The 16,325-nt window shown below is 33.7% G+C and overlaps 1 long non-coding RNA gene across 1 annotated transcript in view; it reads left to right on the plus strand.

Annotated features, from left to right (window-relative positions):
* The first annotated feature begins 1,293 nt into the window (after positions 1-1,293).
* Positions 1,294-16,325, plus strand: part of LOC123794882 (uncharacterized) — a 234,225-nt gene continuing 219,193 nt past the window's right edge. The window contains exon 1 of the long non-coding RNA XR_015726209.1: positions 1,294-1,450. This is a non-coding gene — a long non-coding RNA (uncharacterized LOC123794882). The remainder of the gene's footprint in view (positions 1,451-16,325) is intronic.

Below are 16,325 nucleotides of genomic sequence, written 5' to 3' on the forward strand. Positions count from 1 at the left end.
AAGACATATTCTACAGAGTTCATTGCACTCTTGTGTGTGGTGTTGGGAAATTAGAGATAAATGATGTCCATCACTGGAAAAGTGGACAGATAAAAATGTTTTTGGATATTATGCATCAATTAGAAGAAAAAATTAAATGTACATATGGCAACATGAATGGATCTTAAAAATAGAATTCTTAATGGGAAAAGTGAGAAACAGAATGAGATCTATAAACCAGAAGCATTCATATAAATTAAGAATATGTGCCCACAAAACAATAATTCACTTCTATAAGAGCACAAATACACCAAAAGATAAACATTGACATATTACTTTGGGAGGGTTGGTAGGAGAATGAGATGAGGGCTTGGTGATAAAAGAGCATAGATATATAACTAAGAGAGGCTTTCAGTGAATTGACTTTGATAACATGTCATGAATGAAAAGCATGATTAACTTAAACCTGTAATATCTGGGATCCCATGTCTGGACCCCGCTCCTCCCTCCAAAAAGAAAAGGACAAACAAAAACCAAAACTATAAATGAGTATCAGGATTTTTTACTTTGAACTACCTATCCCAGCTATGACAACCATTAAAAACTGGTATCAAAATAAACTGAATTCAGAATTGTATCTTTGAATTCTTGTAGCACAAGGATTTAAAGCAAGATTTTTTAAAAATGAAGTATATGTTATCACATTACAATCACAAAGATATTACTAAATTTTATGACACTCTATGAAATTGAAATTGAGGTTTTTGTAACATAAAATAAGGAAAATACTTGATAATAATGTTTACTTTCATCTTTATTGCATGATTTTAGTTTCGATTTTGTGTATACAATGTGCATAAATATTACTATACTACTAAATGTATGTCATTTGTAATTATACAAATCGACATATATATTGAATATGTGTACAACTTTTTTTTTGCTGATAGGGATATGCAATAATAAAAAACTTTAGAAATGGCTGATATCAATACCTAGAACAAAATGATAAGTGGCTACAGTAGGCAAGAGGTTTGAACAAACAAGACTTAATAGGAGCCTAGTGGCAGACCAATCAGATTCTGCCCTGATTTTGGGAAGGATCAGAGGAGATCTTTGAGCAAAAGATGCAAAAAGATGAGAGAGTAGAATAGCATTTTTAGGATTTGCTATGTAAGTAAAATATATATTTCTAAATGTAATATAATGTATAATAGTATATACTATATATAACATAACATATATATATATATATTTGATTTAATGGTACTTTTTTTTTTTTAAAGATTTTTATTTATTTATGTGACAGAGAGACAGCCAGTGAGAGAGGGAACACAGCAGGGGAGAGGGAGAGGAAGAAACAGCCTCCCAGCGGAGGAGCCTGATGTGGGACTTGATCCCGGAACGCCAGGATCACGCCCTGAGCCAAAGGCAGACGCTTAACGACTGCGCTACCCAGGCGCCCCTAATGGTACGTTTTTAGATCTATAATTAATCATATATGATTTTTTATTTTGTAGCCCTTACTTTATACTTTGGAGCCTATTTTCCAGGTCACAGTTTTTTAGTCATGAAAAAATATCGTAGGTCACTGGTCTATAAAGCGAAGTGGATACAAAAGCCTGTAGGCAGAAAACAAATTGTAAAGCAACTTGCATCATATAGACTTATGCTGATGATTTTTAAGGAGAACTCAAAGAGATTTAAATAATGGAGAAACATTTTTAACTTTGTGTTCAGAAGTTTCTGATGGCATGGGAAGTGACCCGTTGGCATATTGGAATAAGATAACCCATGAGAAAGTTATTAAATTTGTTATTCTTAAATTTCCTAGCACTCGGAGTAATTTATTTTATTTATTTTCATTGACTTGTTTTTGTTTGCTTCTTCAGCTAGACTGCAAACTTCATAGAGGCAGGGACAAACTACATTCATTTTGTCTATAGTTGTATCCTAGTACCTATCACAGTGTCTGGCACCATGGAGGGACTCACTCAATATTTGGAGAATAAGTGGGTAAGGTGGAGAAGGGGGGCTATTTGAGAGACATTTGGGAAGTATAAACCTGTAGATTGTATTTGGGGTCTTTAAGACATTTGTGTTCCTATTCACCCAGTCAAGGCCATCAATCACAAGGTAAAAAACAGGCCATTTTCTATTTCCGTGTCCTGCTTGAGAACAAAGAGAAATCACTTGACTATTTCTATGTAGTGTGTGTGTGTGTGTGTGTGTGTGTGTGTGTGTGTGATGATCAGTGTGATGGTCAAAGACTGAAAGACAGGGGCTTGAGCTTTTGTGACCTTGAGCATGTCCCTTGCCCTTTCAGTTTCCTAACCAGTAAAGCAAGTGTAATAACTATCACTTCAGTGAGGTGTTCTGAAGAAAACTAAATACAATCACATATAGAAAGATTCTAGTAGATTGTTTGTAGGACATAATCCTTAGTTTCAGCTCACCACTATTCTCTCCAAAGTACATTTAAAACTGTTCTAGATACTGTATAAGTAGAATGATCCTATAAATTTATTGCCCAAACTGTGATACTTTGGAGAACACAAACTGATAAACTGGGGAGGACATTGGAACCAGAAGCATAATTGGGATGGTATAGTCCAGAATATATACTTATGCTACAGATAAAGGGTAATCTATTCAAAAGAACTTCTTATCTGAATTAAGTATACTATGAGTCATCCTGTTGATTAGAAAGAAACTGACAAATATCTTTTATGTATGTACCTTATTAAAACTGTAATGCATCAAATAAATATGAAAAAAGGATTTGCAGTTATTAATGTTGCAAAAAGAATAATATATTTGAGTTAATTTGTTCTTCATAGTAATTATTACACTTTGTAACTCATACGAATTCACTTGTGTACAATATTTGTTTTCATGGGCCAGGAAGCACCATGAACGCAGGGATCATGTCCATGTTGTTCATCACTGCTAAGGTCTGTCTACCACAGGTCCTGGTATATAGCATAGCCCCCAAATAAAAATATAAGGCAAGTGGATAGAAAGAGTCACTATAAGGCTTTTACAAACAGTGATTCCATCACATATTGGCTTTGAAATCTCACAAATTTTCTTAAACTCCCTCAATCTCATTTCTTTCCTCTGCAAAATGGAGATAAATGGCCTGTCATGTTCTTGTAGGATTAAATAAAAATAATATGTAAAACATGTCTCCCCAGTACAGCCACATAGTATGTGTTCAATAAATGTTATCTATAGTAGGACCTGTTTGGGTAGGTCAAATGGAAACCAAGGGTAAGAAATTTACAAAACATTTATAATAGCAAGGGCTTTTCGGGAACCTATAGACAACACTGGACAAGTGCCTCACTTAGAGTTTGAATTCGACTTGCTGCTTTTATACTAGTGACTTTTTGGTAGACTATTCATCAGAGATAAATTACCTTGGATTTTAGTAGGGGGCTCCATAGTAATGGGGATCAATAGATGGGGGTGGCCAGAGGCGTTAGTGCCTAGCCGATTTAATGGGTCTTGGAAAGAGTTGTATTAAAAGCTTTTAGGGGAAAGCTCCCTGTTGCTGCTTTTTGTACTCTGTCTAGTACCTTAATGAATGCTGCCATAAAAGAGTGTTTTATCTCTGCATTATGAGCCCAGGTTTGACTGTTTGTGCTCTCAGAAGGATTTTAGCTGTCTTGGGATAAGATTTTATGAAGGGAAGAAAAACTCATATGGAAATGTGACTTTTATGATGAGTACTAATCTGAAGAAATTAACAGCCATCACTGGCATTAAATCCCCAAATCAGAGATTTTGGATTGATTAAAAATACACACCATTCAAGCAACAGAATTTCACACCAGATTCTGATAGTATAATTATCTTTATATTATTGTAACATTTTGGGCTGAAGTATGGATTTGTTCTCTAGGATACTAAAAAGAGCTTTGGGATAACAACATAAAATCCTAGTAAAGTTTGGCATTTTCTTCAAGGTCGCTCATACCTTTTCAATCCTAAAGCTTACCCTTTTCAATGATCTAAGTGTTATATTGTTGAATATTGATTTGATTTTAAAAATATGAAGGCAATGTTGTACCAAGCATTAATCAACGTAACTTGCCTGACTTCTAGAGTAGGATGATATTCTAAAATAGCAGAGCAGAAGGCACTTCCTTGACATGTATCTAAGCTTTCTTTCCCTGTCACATATATAGTTTGCTTCTTGAGGATTTTTCTGTCTTGTTTTAGATTTTTTTTTTCTGGGTTGTTTTTATGACTGCATTTATATATGGAGCCAGCACTTTAGCAGAGATCATTTAGAGCCCCTCTTGATACCGCTTATGGTGGAGCTCAGTAAGCCTGGGAAAGGAAGTGTAGTATTGAATGCATTGAAAATGTTCCCATTCTTTCCTCTCCTATGAGTTGTTTCAAAAAGCATAAACTGAAGAGCCATTAGCAGAAGCAATGCAGTTAAATTCTTTGGTTGAAATGAATTATAGGGGGATGGTTTATGAGGATATTACTGATAAATTGAAATTCTTCTTAAACTCAGACAAAAATTTTATTTCTATTTGATTTTATTAATAGCCTGTACAATCTAAACCTTATGAATACTTGTAATTATTGCATTTCAAAATATTATTCATTTAAAAAGATCGATTTCTGAAATATTTGGTCCACTTTTTAGAATGTCACTATAGTAATGCATTTTAAAACAGTGATTCATTACACTCTGTTTTTAAAATTATCTAGTCCTCTAGAAAGTTGCCTTTATAACCTCATCATTTAAAAAGTTTGTTTACTCATTAATTTTATTTGGTTTATTGACTAAGTTACTTCTACTTTTATTGGCATTTATTATGAACTTTGATTAAGACCATAAAAAATGAATAAAACAATGATTGCTTCTGATAACTCACAGTTGGTGTGGTGAGAACAGGGTCACTGAAATAGAGAACAGTACCAAAGACTGTTAAGAAGTTTGTGTAGCTTCAAGCTACTAGTTTACTGGACTGACTGGATATGTGATTTTTAAAATAGCAATCATCATTTTGTTTTCTGATTATAAATGTACATATCTATTTAGGAAATTCACATATTTAGTATTTTTGTGCATAAACTTTATCTTTTTCACATAAAGTTATAATCTGTAACTGTTTTACATATTTGGGTACATACTTCTTAGTGCTTGATATTATTTTTCACTTAACACTCTACCATAAATATTTTTCATGTCAATATTTATTATGCTGTAATTTAATTTTCAATGAGTGCTCATTCCTCCATTACTTACATATGTGATGATTTATCTATTAGGCCAGTTCTTCACAATTAATTATTTAAGGATTTTTAAATATGAACATAAATAATATTTCAATGAAAAAATTTTATTTTTTTTAAAGATTTTGTTTATTTATTTGAGAGAGAGAGAAAGCATGGGTAGGGGGAGGGGCAGAGGGAGAAGCAGACTCCCTGCTGAGCAGGAAGTCCTATGCAGAGCTCCATCCCAGAACCCCGGGATCATGACCCAAGCGGAAGGCAGAAGCTTAACTCACTGAGCCACCCAGGCACCCCTCAGTGAAAATTTTATAGATAAGTCTGATTGCTTTCTTTAAAAGAAATACTGAAAATAGAAATACTGAAAAAGTTGATTGTAAGTATGTTTTTATTTTAGAGAGAGAGATGTCTCAAATTTCTTCAGAAATTGTGCACTATATAAGGTGCCCATGTTTTTTACACTTTACTATCCTTTTAAGTGTTTTCTATTTTTGATGAGTGAACAAATAACATTTTATTTTGTCTTTATTTGGTTAATAATGAGATAGAATTTTCTATTTTTATTAGTCATTCGTATTCATTAATGCCCTTTTCCTGTGTCCTTATTTAATTTGTAAGGTCTCAGAATTCTATGTCATAAAATGATTGACTATATTAGCTTTGCAAATTTGCGATCTTGATATTCAGAATTAAACAAACATACAACTAAAATGGCTGAACCTATCAAGCATGCAAGAAAGGGAAACCCCACGCACCAGGAGCACAGGAGTGGCTGAGAGACAGAGCAGTGGTCATGTCAGCTAATGATATGGCAGGCCAGATGTGATGGAGATGGTGTACAGGATACAGTATTGCCACCCAGCTTAACTTCTGCCTTCCATGGAAAGGTGGATTGTGAATGGCTATAATTGAGCGAGCCTTTGTTTTGACTCTGGGTGGTACAAAACATCTCAACTGAGAATTCAAAATCTACAACCTGTTTCTCCAATTAATTGGAGCCCAATTTGACACTACTCAGGTACTTCAAGAAAGCCCATGCTGAGAAATAAACATGGAAATTAGTCTCTGGTCATAGACACATCTCTGATGTCTGTTGGAAGCAAATGCAGAGCTCTCTGGAGAGAGATTTTAAAAGCTGAGATGCATGGAATTCCCATAATAGCAACATGCTTTATATAAGATAAGGTAATATCAAAAAAATTACAACACACAAGATGAAACAATATACCATGAATAAGATTTAGACAATAAAGAGAATTAACTAACTCCTGCAAACCTTGGGAACATGGAACAGTACTATTAAAGAGACTACAGAATAAATATTAAAATTCATGTGATAAAATATAGAAAACAAAATGATACAAAACTGATTAAAAACAAATAAATAGATGCAGTTTTGAAAAGGGACCAAATACAAATTTGAAAAATAGAAAAGCATAGTCATTGTAGTTTAAAACTTAATGAATGACCTAAAAAGCAGATCAAGTGTCCCCAGAGTATGAGAGAAAAAGTGAACTGGAAGGGAAATATGTGTGCATGGTGGGGGAGATACCATTATGTAGCACAGAGAGACAAAGAAATAGGGATATGAAAGAGTCCTTTCAATATCTGTTAATAAGATTTCCAGAGGAAGTAAAGAGGATAACTCAGAGTTTTCCAGAAATGATAAAAGTCATTTATCTCCAAACCTAAAATGCACAATTTCCAGAAATAATAACAATAATAATAAAGATAATTCATGCCTACATATCATAATTAAGTGAATAACATCAAAGACAAAGAGAAATTTTCATATCAGAAAAATGTTAATTAATTACAAAGACCCAACAATTAGACTAAAAATTGGCCTTTGACCTCAACCACAGAGGCTGGAGAATAGTAGAGTTACAACTTCAAAGTACTAAAATGAGAAAAAACTGTCAACATAGAAGCCTAAAATTAAATATCTGTCTTTCCAGAATAAATTCAGAATGACATTTTAAGGAAACAGAGAGAGTGCCACTCGTGGGACTTACTAGAAAAATTATAAAGTACAGTTTTCACTAAGAAAGAACTTGAACCCACAAGGAAGAGAGTAAGAGCCAAGGGGCAATGATGAGCAAAGAACTGATAAACATGTAGGCAAATCTAAGTTGATATAGACTGTATAAATAACAATGATAATAACTCATTTCTGTAGTGAAAAAACAAGAAAAATCTAAATTATAGGTAAAAATGACACAGAAGATGACCATGAAGAAGACTTGTATCATAGGAAGGTAAGTACAGGACTAATTTTGTTTCCAACAATATCAAATATATAATGTTAAAAATTAAAGATGAATTACTGAAAAAATTAGAAGTAGAATGAAAATAAATAAAATGGGGAAAGGATTAAAGAAATGTCATTGATCCAAAAAATTTCAGGGAAGGAAACAGAAGCATAGAAAAACTATTGTAAATAAAATCACAGCATAATCTGATAAGCATATATCTAAATCTCAGTAATCACACTGACATTAATAGAAAAAATGTTAAAATATTAGGACTGACAGATTGTATTTGTACATGTATATATCCAATTATTTGCTTTTAGCAAGAGGTACAATTAAAAAATAGTGACAGGAAAGCCTGACATGAAAGTAAAAGCATGGGAAAATATTGATAGGGGAAATGTTAATTAGAACAAAGTCGGTGTGGCCATATAAACAAAACAGAATGAATGAGAGTCCAGCTCTTTAATAGAGTAGAGAAGTGGGTCACTGAAATATAAATTAATTCACCAGAGTGATGCAACAGTACTAAGCCTATAGACTTTTCACAAATAGCCTCAAATATGGAACATAGAGACTGTCTGAATGTTTTCTCAAGGATGTTCGTATATGTCCATTAGATTAGGCTTGTTAATTGTGAAAGAAGGAAGAGGGAGAAAAAAAGAGGAAACAAATCTAGCACTGGAAGCAATATCCAGTAGCACAGCACCCTTTGGTTTCCATTCATGCGTATGTTTATTTTTTGTCTTGGCTAGTCTCAGTCATTTTCTCCTGACAAACTGTAAGATTATTTCACTAGGTTCCATATTAAACATTGAGATAATGACTGGAATTGCATTGAATCTGTAAGCTAATCTTGGGGAAGGGCTAACATTTTTCCATGAGTAATTGGATTTTCCATCAAATAACATATTTCAGTATCTATTCAAGTTTTATTTGTGTCTCCTATTTTTCTCATTAGTTCTAAAAATTTCCCTAAGTCTTAATATTTTTCTTAACCCTTTTACATTTTTTTTGTTCTGTTAATTTTTTTATTATTTCTTATGATTGATTGTAACATAGGAGCTATTGATTTGTATATTTACTCTGTATCTGGTAACTGTTATGTGTTCTTTAACTTCCACTCACTTTTCAGGTAACACTGATGGTTTTTCTAGTAAGGCTATAATATCATTTGGAAATAGAATGATTCTATTTTATTCTTCCCTACTGTTATACTTTATTTATATATCTCTTTAATAATGCAGTGTTGGGAAATTTTAGAACAACAGTAAGCATTGGTAGTAAGAGTGGGTACCCTAGTACAAGGTATTACTAATTTCTTTTTGCATTGGTGTCAACTATTGGTCTGAAATACTTATTATTATACTGAGAAATTAGTGTTCAATTCATAGCTTACAAAATATTTTTGATAGAGCAAGAATAAATTAATTAAAGTTGCTGATAGTCACTCACATTTTCTGATTTTGATTTTTGAAGATATAGCCAATCAACCTGCTGCTCTGCCCCTCTCCCCAGATCCTAATATAAAGTAGAAATGTTTTCTTTTCCCTGTTCTCTAGCAAAGCAGATATTATATTTGGCATGACCTCTCAATATTAAAACAGTTTAAGTACATCAACTTGAAGAGAAATATTTGGTTTGTTATTGATGAACATTCTCACTTACTGATTCCTTTGATTTTTTTTTCCCTTTGATTGTTGGTTACCAAACATAGTATGTAAAGAGTCAAATAATAGCTTGAGGAAATGATTGTTTTAGCAACTCTTTCAAAATATTTATTATGTGTTATACACTACGCTAGGCACTATGAGGAGCACATACATAAAACATTAAATTGTGAAATGATAATGAAAATTTTCGGGCTTACTTTGGCATAATAATCAAAAAACTGGAGGGAAAAAAAACCACATCACTTACACTGAATTGGACTAAAAATCCACTTAGCTTTCCTTAAAAAATGTGTTTTCTTTATATACTACACTTGGGTTATAAAGGTCTTATTCCTTATGCACAGAAAAACAGCAGAGATGAGAATTCCAAATATAGCATTAAGTGTCTACTATTTTCTAGAACAAAAAGAATAATACATGAAAATTTTATACAGTGAATTATCTGTCTCCTGCTATCATGTCAGTTTCCTGATTTATAAATGTCATTGCTGCTTTTCTGTGTAGTAAGGCATGCCTGGCTTTTCTTTGCTTGATTGGTTGATTCATTGTTAAAATAGTCCAAGAGGACTGAGCTATGATAAACAGTCTGGAGAGTCTGGTCACTCTCAATGTAATGTCATCCAGTAACGTGAGTGGGATTTCTCCACTTTCTCTCACATACATACAAATCATTCCTTATTAAAGAATATATTTCCAAGTATAATATTAAATTAGCATAATAGAATTGTAGAATCATTAAGCCATAGTAATGGTCATCATATTCAACTCCTTCATTTTGAGGATGTGGAAACTGAGGTTCAAGGAGGTTAAATAATATCCCTAGGGTGATGTAGATATAAAGAAGCTTCTCTGGAATTGAAACATCTCCCTCACTGCCTGTCCAGTACTTTTTCCACCACAACACACTGCAGAATTTTAGAGGCAGGCTGTCAGTTGTTAAAATTTAAATTGTAATTCAGAAAAGAAGGAAATGCTTTTCTTTATTATAATTATTTTTCAGTTTTCTATGTCTCCTTACATAACATTCTATTCTGGTGAAAGCTGTATAAAATAAAATAAGGTAAATTACCAGGGAGTATCCAAGCCCCCAAACTTTGTGAAATAAGAATTTATCTCAGACTTGAATCTACTGAATTTGACAGACAAAATTTATATTAAAATTTTGTAAAGAGAAAAGAAAGATGAGAGATGAAAGGAAGGAAGGGAGAAAAGAAGAGGAAACCTAGCATAATCAGGGAATGGACATTAGATACAATATTTTACTTCAGAAATTATTAGACCTTCCTCTAATGCATTGCAATAGGGGCCTGTCAAACCATATTTACCTTAAAATTAATATTTTAATAATTTTGAATTTTTAAAATTTTATTTATAATTTACTTTAATGTGTTCTCTTTTGTTAGGACACTGCCAATCTGTCTTCATTCTCCTAATATTCATCTAAATACTTCCCCACTTTCAAATCCCAGTTGAGTATGGTTGATTATTTTCCTGTTAATAATTTTTCTTTTTATTTTGAATAAATTTTTTGTCTTAATCTTGACCACTTATTTAAAAAATATAAACATATTATTAAAATATTCTGGATTTTAAAAAAAGATTTATTCATTTACTTTAAAGAGAGAGAGAGCACAAGCAGGAAGGGGCAGAGGGAGAGAATGTCCAAGCAGAATCCCACAGAGCATGGATCCCGATGTGGGGCTTGATCCCAGGAGCCATGAGATCCAGAGTTGTATGAGCTGAAACCAAGAGTCAGGCATTCACTTGACTAAGCCACCCAGGTGCCCCTAAAATATTCTGGATTTTTAAAGAAACTTGCCAGCATTTATTTATGTAAATGGACCTTGCAGGGGCAAGTATAGATTTCTTTAATAGCTTTAAAGGTGAAAATATATTTTCTTACTTTTATTTTCTATAGAATCTTAGCTGGACATGTGTCAGATGGAGGCTTCTGGGATTTTCCTTATGTAGGGTAATCTGTAGGATAAATCTGTAAAGGAAGCTTCATGAGGGCAGATACTTTTATCTATTCTCTTTAATGTTGTATTGCCACAACCCGGAATAAGCTCTAACACATAGTAGGTGCTTATGAAATACTTGTTTAATTAGTGAAAGACAGCACTACAATATTTGCCCCTTCTCAGCCCCTTTATCCATGCAGAAGCTTGGAGCATGGGTGTGATGCTAGAGTCCATGCTGAGCCATGGATACTTGGCCATTAGAATGGAAAGTTGGGAGAAGCATGAATCTCAGAGCCACAGAATAGCTCTTCATGGCCTTCAAAGTCCTTCTGACTTTCTTCCTTTTTTTTAATATACAGTGTTTTTTCAGTTTCAGGTGTACAATATAGTGATTGAACAAGTCCATACATTACCTGGTGCTCATCATGACAAGTGTGCTCCTTAGTCCCCATCACCTATTTAACCCACCCCCCTCTCTTTTCCTCCCTCTTTTTCCCTTTGCTCATTTTGTTTCTTAAATTCCACGTATGAGTGAGATCATATGGTATTTGTCTTTGTCTGACTTATTTCATTTAGCATTATATTCTCTAGCTCCATCCATGTCATTGCAAATAGCAAGATTTCATTATTTTTTATGGCTGAATAAATATATATAATAAATAATTATTATTATATATAATATGTTTATATATTAAATATATTCAATAAATATAATATATGTATGTTTATTCCTAGGTATCTTATTATTTTTGGTACAATTGTAAATGGGATTTTTTTTAAATTTTATTTTTAAGTAATCTATACACCCACTGTGGGGCTTGAACTCACAATCTCAAGATGAAGAGTCACGTGCTCTACCGACTGATCCAACCAGGTGCCCCAATGGGATGGTTTCTTAATTTCTCTTTCTACTACTTCATTATTGGTGTATAGAAATGCAACAGTTTTCTATACATTGATTTTGTATCCTGCGACTGTACTGAATGCATTTATCAGTTCTTGAAGTTTTTTGGTGGAGTCTTTCAGGTCATCTATATATAGTATCATGTCACCTGACAAATAGTGAAAGATTTACTTCTTCCTTACTGATTTAGATATCTTTGTTTCTTTTTGTTGTTTGATTGCTGGACTTCCCATACTATGTTGAACAAAAGTGGTGAGAGTGTACAACCTTGTCTTGTTCCTGACCTTACCAGAAAAGCTCTCAGTTTTTCCCCATTGAGGATGATCAAGAAATGGGCAGAAGACATGAACAGACATTTCTGCAAAGCAGACATCCAGATGGCCACAGACATATTGAAAAAGTGCTCAGCATCAGTCAGCATCAGGGAAATACAAATCAAAACCACAATGAGATACCACCTCACACCAGTCAGAATGGCTAAAATTAACAAGTCAGGAAACGACAGATGTTGGCGAAGATGCAGAGAAAGGGGAACCCTCTATACTGTTGGTGGGGATGCAAGCTGGTGCAGCCACTCTGGAAAACAGTTTGGAGGTTCCTCAGAAAATTGAAAATAGAACTACCGTATGACCCAGCAATTGCACTACTGGGTATTTACCCCAAGGATACAAATGTAGTGATCTGAAGGGGCACCTGCACCCCAATGTTTATAGCAGCAATATCCACAATAGCCAAACTATGGAAAGAGCCCAGATGTCCATCAATAGATGAATGGATAAAGAAGATGTGATATATATGTATACACACACACACACACACACACACACACACACTGGAATATTATGCAGCCTTCAAAAAATGAAATCTTGCCATTTGCAATGATGTGGATGGAACTAGAGGGTATTGTGCTAACTAAGCAAAATAAGTCAATCAGAGAAAGACAATTATATGATCTCACCGATATGTGGAATTTAAGAAACAAGGCAGAGGATCATATGGGAAGAGAGGAAAAAATGAAACAAGATGAAGCCAGAGAGGGATAAAAACCATAAGAGACTCTTTTTTTTTTTTAAGATTTTATTTATTTATTTGACAGAGAGAGACAGCCAGCAAGAGAGGGAACACAGGCAGGGGGAGTGGGAGAGGAAGAAGCAGGCTTCTAGCAGAGAAGCCTGATGTGGGGCTCATCCCAGAACGCCGGGATCACGCCCTGAGCCAAAGGCAGACGCTTAATGACTATGCCACCCAGGCGCCCCGAGACTCTTAATCTTAGGAAATAAACTGAGGGTTGCTGGAGGGGAGGAAGGTAATGAGCATTGGGTTTATATAAGACCGATGAATCATAGACTTGTACCCCTGAAACAAATAATACATTATATGTTAACTAATTGAATTTAAATTAAAAGAAAGAATAATTTAAAAAATAAAGACTCTGGAGAGAAGGAAAATGATATAGGTCAAAATTCAGATCTACAGAAAGAATGGAAGAACACTGGAGAAGGAATAAATTAAGATAAAATGAAAAAAAAGGATGATGTTGACTGTGGGTTTTTCATATATGGCTGATATAATGTTGAGGTATGCTCCCACTAAACCTACTTTGTTGAGGGTTTTTATTGTGAATGGATGTTGTACTTTGTCAAATGTTTTTTTTTGTACCTACTGAAATAATCCTATGGTTCTTATCCTTTCTCTTATTGATGTGACGTATCATGTTGATTGATTTGCAAATATTGTACTATCCTCGCAACCCGGGAATAAATCCCTCTTGATCACGGTGAAATATTTTTTTAATGTATTGTTGGATTCAGTTTGCTAGTATTTTGTTGAGGATTTTTGCATCTTTGTTCATCAGGGATATTGACATGTAGTTCTCTATTTAGTGGTGTCTTTATCTGTTTTTGGTTTAAGGGTAATGCTGGCCTCAAAGAATGAATTTGGAAGTTTTCCTTCCTTTTCTATTTTTTGGAATAATTTGAGAAAAATAGGTATTAGCTTTTCTTTAAATGCTTGGTAGAATGCACCTATGAAGCCATTTGATCCTAGACTGTTGTAAGTTGTGAGTTTTTTGATTACTGATTCAATTTCTTTGCTGGTTATTGGTCTTTTCAAATTTTCTGTTTCTTCCTGTTTCAGTTTTGGTAGTTTATGTATTTCTAGAAATTTATCCATTTCTTCCAGGTTGTGAAATTTGTCAGCATATAGTTTTTCATAATATTCTCTTGTGATTGTTTGTATTTCTGTGGTGTTTGTTATTTCTCCTCTCTCATTTATGATTTTATTTATTTGAATCCCTTATCTTTTTTTTTTCTTGATAAGTCTGGCTAGAAGCTTATCAATTTTATTGACTTTTTTTTTTTCGGAACCAGCTCTTGGTTTCATTGTTTGTTCTTTTTTGTTTGTTTCTATATCATTTATTTCTGCTCTAATCTTTATTATTTCCTTCTTTGTACTGGTTTTCGGCTTTGTTTGTTGTTCTTTTTCTAGCTGTGTTAGGTGTAATTTTAGGTTGTTTATTTGAGATTTTTCTTGCTTCTTGACATAGGCCTGTATTGCTATAAACTTCCCTCTTAGAACTGCTTTTGCTGCATCCTAAAGACTTTGGATCATTGTGTTTTCATTTCATTTGTTTCATGTCCTTTTTTTTTTTCTTTTAAGATTTTAATTTGTGAGAGAGAAAGAGAGAGCATGCTCACACAAGTGGGGGGAGGCGACAGGCAGAGAGAGAAGCAGGCCCCCTGCTGAGCAGGGAGCCCGATACAGGACTTGATCCCAGGACCCTGGGATCATGACCTGAGCTGAAGGCAGACGCTTAACAGACTGAGCCACCCAGGCATCCCTCCATATACTTTTTTAGTTCTTCTTTGATTTCCTGGTTGAAGTAACATATTATTCATTATTTAGTAACATATTATTTAGTAACATATTATTTAACTTCCATGTATTTTTGGTCTTTTTAGATTTTTTCATGTGGTAGATTTTTCATGTGGTTCATATTCTAGTTTCAAAGCATTGTGGTCAGAAAAGTTGTATGGTATGACTTCAGTCTTTTTGAATTTGTTGAGGCTTGTTTTGTGGCCTAATATGTGATCTATTCTGGAGAATGTTCCATATGTACTTGTAAAGAATGTGTATTCTACTGTTTTAGAATAGAATGTTCTGAGTCTATCTGTTAAATCCATTTGTTCCAGTGTGTCATTCAAAGCCATTGTTTCCTTGTTGATTTTCTGTCTAGATGATGTGTCCATTGATATGTGAGATATTAAAATCCCTTACCATTATTGTATTAATATCAATTAGTTCCTTTATGTTTGTTATTGATTGTTTTATGTATTAGGGTGCTCCTAATGTCGGGTGCATCAATATTTACAATTGTTATATCTTCTTTTCAGGTTGTCACCCTTATTCGTCTATAGTGTCTTTTTTTGTCTCTTGTCCCAGTCTGTTTTAAAGCCTTTTGTCTGATATAAGTATTGCTACTTTGGCTTTTTAAACATCCATTTGCATGGTAGATGTTTCTATAACCCCTCACTTTCAATCTGCAAGTGTTTTTAGGGCTAAAATGAGTCTCTTGTAGGCAGCATATAGATGCATTTTATAAATCCATTGTGTCGTTCTATAACTTTTGATTAGAGCATTTAATCCATTTACATTCAATGCAATGATTGATAGATATGTATTTATTGTCACTTTGTAACTTGTTTTGTGGTTGTTTCTGAAGATTTTGTCTAATCCTTTTTTATCTTTCTTTCATAGCTTGCTGATTGTTTTAGCGGTATATTTGGATTTCTTTCTCTTTATTCTTTGCATGTTTATTAGTGGCTTTTGATATATGTTTACCATCAGTTTGTATATACCCTCTTCTGCATATAGGATTCTATATTAAGTTGATGATATTTAAGTTTAAACCATTCTTTACTCCTCTTCTCCCCACGTTTTAGGAATATGTTGTCGTATTTTCCATCCTCTTATTTTGTAAGTTCTTTGACTGATTTTTTTACATAAATAGTTGTGGAGTTTGTTCTGCCAGTCTTCAGGTCATTTTCTGGATATTTAGGATGATTTGATAATTCCTTAGTTGTGTCTGTGGGATGAGATGAGCCTAGGATCCTCCTCCTCTTTCTCTGTCTTCCAGCCTGCTCCTCCTTTTGATTCTGGAGGAAAGAAAAAATGCAATTCTTTCTTTTTAAGAGATTAAGGTCAGTGTTATTTGGAGATTTCTGTTATTCACAGTGAATGGCATGCAAATCAATGAAGCTTTGCTTTTTAAATGGAGTAGAGGGGCGCCTGGGTGCCACAG

This window comes from Ursus americanus, chromosome 12, assembly GCF_024610735.1.
Source record: "Ursus americanus isolate L20-20 chromosome 12, mUrsAme1.1.p, whole genome shotgun sequence".
Taxonomy (NCBI): domain Eukaryota; kingdom Metazoa; phylum Chordata; class Mammalia; order Carnivora; family Ursidae; genus Ursus; species Ursus americanus.